General features: G+C 35.2%; 1 pseudogene; it reads left to right on the top strand.

The window, feature by feature from the left end:
- Positions 1-1202: 1202 nt before the first annotated feature.
- Positions 1203-3473, top strand: LOC137742816 (receptor-like protein 2; annotated as a pseudogene).
- The last annotated feature ends 1707 nt before the right edge of the window (positions 3474-5180 follow it).

Genomic DNA, 5180 nt, shown 5'->3' with positions numbered 1-5180 from the left:
TCCTCCCAAGTCAAATAAGATATAATGAAGAGAACAATGCAAGAGAGAATTTTCCCATTAGTTCCCCTTCCCCCTAACAACTAAGTATCTAACCACTAACCCTATCACTCTCATAACCAAAAGAACAATACTTGGGTACTTAAAGGATGAGTAGGAATTGATATTGAAAACTATTCGTTGCTGATTCGTAGAATTGTATTTTTTATCAGAACAGTTGATATTATAAATCGCTCTATAAATATCGCCTTTGCTAATAGTCAAATAAAATTAAGGTCATTTAGTTAGGTCTTTGTATTGAAGGGGTTGGAAATCTCTCTTTAACATGTTTCAGGGTTTGGAAAAATTTACCCTAATGTGCGGTTATGGTTGTTTGCCAGTTTTCTCAGCACACTAAGGTCTTCGCTTTTTGCTCATATATTTTATAATATATGTAGACCTGTTACTGTAAGCAATATCCTATTCTCTTGCATTGTTCTCTTCATTATATCTTATTTGACTTGGAGGAGCTCCACTTGCTTTCTATGGCTTGGTTGGGTAGTTGGGAATGGAAGAAATCAATCTTAAGAGGAAATCTCTCTTCGACGTATTGAAGGGTTTGGAAAAATGAAAAAAATGATATTTTTTAATGCTCATTTGGTGCTTAAGATTGATTAGATTGGATTGGACAAGATTCAAGCTCAAATGAAAGATAGAGAGAATGATTTTTCATTTTTAAGGGATTAGAAGAAACTTATCTCATTTTCATGCTGCCATTCCTCGGGAGTTGAAAGTGATGATTCTTCTTAATTAGTAACTTATCTTCAACTTTCACTTTCAACTGGTTACTACAATTTGCATGCATTCTATTTGGGTGGTATTTTTATTTTCTTGAATTGAAACCAACATAATAAATTGGTATCAATTCATAATTTACACAAGTTGAATATAAGACGTCTCACTTACAAGAAAAAATATCAATAGAATATATTTTAAAAATAATATCAATAGAATATATTTTAATCTTTAGTTGTGTTTAGTTGTTTTCCTTCTTATGAGTCATGACCCACGGAGGACTTCACTTTTTGGTGTCTTTCGTGCCATGAAATTCTCTTCAAACGTAAATAGGGGTTTGGATAATTCTAAGCAAAAATTAAATAATTATAAATTATTAAAAATAAAATAAAATCAGCTGCATACCTTTGGTTGTTGCCACACACATATATATGTGTGTGTGTGTGTGCAGACTTGCTAGCTTTAAGCAATACCTAAGTTAAAAAATGGCCCAAGGCTTCCTCCTCATCTTTTTATTCTCTTACATCATCTCTACAACAAACATTCATGCATGCAACCAAATTGAACGCACCTCCCTCCTGGCCTTCGCTGTCGTTCTATCTTCTCCTCTGAATTGGAGTAGTTCTGTTGATTGTTGTCATTGGAATGGTATCACTTGTAATCAAGAGGGTTGGGTCACTCATTTGCTCTTACCCTCCAAAGGACTCAAAGGAGGTATGCTTGTCTCATCACTTGGAAATCTCACACATCTCACCCACTTGAACCTTTCCCACAATTCACTTTATGGCGCACTTGAAATTCAATTCTTCTCATCCATGAATCGCCTCGAGATCCTTGATTTGAGCTATAACCTTCTTTATGGAGAGATACCGTTTTCTCTACCACCTAGAAATATCCAGACAATAGATCTGTCAAGCAATCACTTTCACGGTGCAATTCGATCTTCTTTCTTCGAACAAGCTTGGAACTTGACTAGTTTCAATGTCAGCAACAACACCTTGTCTGGGTATATCCCTTCATCAATTTGTCTCCGATCCTCTCCTTCCATTAGAGTATTGGATTTTTCCTTCAATGAATTTAGTGGCAATATTTCTCATGGGTTTGGCCGGTGTTCCAAATTGCACATTCTTCGCGCTGGTCACAATAATTTGTCAGGATCACTTCCAGAAGATATTTATAATGCTACCAAACTCGAGGAACTTGTATTACCTCTCAATTCACTAAATGGAGTCATTAGTGAAAGAATTGCCAACCTCACCCAACTTACAATCCTTGACCTCTCCTTTAATCATTTGAGTGGTCTGATCCCCCTCAATTTTGGGAAGCTCTGGAAGTTGAAATTCATGAATTTTGATTTCAACAGCTTAGAAGGTAATTTGCCCCCATCTTTGATGAATTGCACAAACCTCATAGAACTCCATTTGAGATTCAACTACTTGGAAGGAGACCTCACCATAGCTAATTTCTCCAAACTCAACCACCTTAGTAAACTTGACCTACTTAGGAATAACTTCACTGGTGTCTTTCCGAGAAGCCTTTACTCATGCAGGTTCCTAAAAGCAATTCGGTTGAGTGGTAATCTAAAAGGACAAATACAACCTGAGATTCTTTCATTGAAATCCTTGTCCTTCCTCTCGCTTTCTTATGTACGGTTGACCAATGTCACAGGGGCAATGAAGATACTAATGCATTGCAAAAGTCTTTACACACTTCTCCTTGGCGGTTCATTTGACCGGGAGGCAATGCCAACTGATGATGACATGGTTGATTTTCATGGATTCCAGAATCTTCGTGTCTTGACTTTGGATAATTGTGGGCTCACTGGTCAGATACCTGGTTGGTTATCAAACTTAAAGAATCTAGAGATGTTGCTGTTGGGTAATAATCAAATCACAGGATCAATTCCAAGTTGGTTAGGGTCTCTCCCAAAACTCTTTTATGTGGATATGTCAGACAATTATATTTCAGGTGAATTTCCAAAACAACTTTGTAGATTACCAATGTTAATGGTGAATGCATCTCGAGTAGATAATTATGAATTTGAACTTCCCATCTTGCTCAAACCAATAGGAAATACATTATATTGGCCGCGTAGACCATATAAATCTCCTGGTTCGATAGACCTAGGGGGCAATAACATTAGTGGTAGTATACCTACTGAGATTGGGCAACTGCAGCTTCTTCAACAGTTGTATCTTGATAGCAACAACTTCTCCGGTGAAATTCCTGACCAAATATCTAGCCTAAAATATTTAGAAATTTTGAATCTCTCCACAAATCATTTGATCGGGAAAATCCCTTCGTCAACGACAAACCTTAGTTTCTTAAGCACATTTGATGTCTCATACAATAATCTCGAAGGACGAATACCAATAGGCATGCACCAGAGCTTTGACGCTTTTGAATTTAAGGGAAACCCGAAACTTTGTGGTGCTCCGCTTCCAAATGAGTGCAGAGAAATTGATGCGGATAATAAGAACAACATCGACCAAGATGAGGAAAATAAACATGATGAGCTTCCTTGGTTTTGTATTTCTGCAGCCTTAGGTTACATTGTTGGATTTTGGGGAGTTTGCGGTTCCTTAGTTCTTAAGAAGACATGGAGGCATGCGTATTTTCGGTTCCTGAATAATGTACAAGATTGGCTCTATGTGAAGATGACATTGTACATGGCTAGGATGAAAAGAAGGGTTGGGTACTAGATTGTACTTTTCATTATATATTCTCAATTTTAATAAAACTGTTTGGACACTTGCTGACAGACTCTCAAATAGAGGTGGATCCTACCATTATATGTGGAACGCATCTGTATTAGAAAATATTAATTTTGTGTATCCAAATAGTATGACTTTTTCCGTTTTTATTTGTTTGTTTTCGTCATGATGTTAGGTTTGTTCTAGTATATACAATAGTACAATAAAACTATTCCGACACAAAATTAACATACTTGTTGACACACTTTGTAACACAAGTGAGCTCTACAATTGTATATGAGTCTCACCTATATTTAAGAGTGTGTCAACAAAACTGTCAATTTTGTGTGTCCAGATAGCATCAACAATAGTAATATATTCTTCAAGTTTCACCATGGTGTAAGCCGAATGTCAAAGTTGATTGATAGTATTTTTTTTTTTTTTTTTATATCATCTGTCGAGAAGAAACATATTATATAATGACGACAATTAACAATGTGAAACAATTTTTGCATGAACTTTTGGATATGTTAATGGTTCAATTCGTTATTCTGAAAAGGTGGTAGCTGAATTTCATTATTCTGAAAAATGATAGACCTGGAAGATGCAGTTATTGGTCTAAAATGTGGCTTGATTTTACCACAACAACTCGACTTAATGCATCGAGGTTGAAGGAAATTTTCATATTTTAGTCATGATTTTACGAGGCTCCTAACCTTTCCCATAGCGCCTACATTCATTTATTCATGATACTTAATATCTTATGCATAAGTTGCAAGTTACTCAAATACGATATATTTTTCAAGAAACAAATATAATAGCAAATAAACTTGTTTCAATTGTATTTGATTTGCTAATCTTCCTGCAACAGTTTCTTAAAGCTTTTATACAACTATAGGCTTTATAATTTTATTTCAGATTTACAGTACTATTGCTTTAAATTTTGATCTTTCGTTCGTGATTTAGCATCCAAATCGAAATAAATTGAATATTTTTTTTTCTTTTTTGGGCTCTTGTCAATATATTATATTTGATAGATTTCGTTGTTATGAGTTATGACGTCAATATTTCGTATGAATATAAGTTTGTTAATATGACATTAATTTCGATACCAATATTTCCCTTCACTGTGTTGTGCACCCTTGCTTATTATATCATATCATCCATCTTATTTCAACCAATGGTACAAAATGAATCTACGAAGAGCTAAGACATGCTCTGATGATACCAAGTGTTGGAAATTTAATAGTTTAGCTTCACGTAGATTACTATATCAACTAGAAGCAAAGTGTAAATCAAACCTGAAGAAGCCATTGAAACTGAGTATGTTGAGGAACGTCTTCTACTCAATGGGGACCTTATGTTCTCACTAGAATAGGGTTAGTTTACTGTATAAGAATGCGCATTTCCCCTAGAGCAGGGACTAAACCTTTATAAACGTGTAACCTCAACCATTTTCTCATATCACGGAAACAGTTTGATTAAACCCCAGGTCCATTTGATTTGCAACGTGGGATATCAACTCTCTACCATGTTTATCTTTATCGTCCTTCTTTAAAAGAAAAAGATTTATTTAAATATTAAACTCTAACTGTTTCCAGTTCCACTAACTTGAACCCTAATCTGATATGTTTAGAGTCCAATATGGTTCCAACATTCTCTAACTAGGACATAAACTAATCACTATTGTTTAAGCAATGTATCCACCATAAACAA

Source organism: Pyrus communis, chromosome 8 (genome assembly GCF_963583255.1).
Source record: "Pyrus communis chromosome 8, drPyrComm1.1, whole genome shotgun sequence".
In the NCBI taxonomy this organism is placed as follows: domain Eukaryota; kingdom Viridiplantae; phylum Streptophyta; class Magnoliopsida; order Rosales; family Rosaceae; genus Pyrus; species Pyrus communis.
This window is presented reverse-complemented; position numbering and strand designations above follow the sequence as displayed.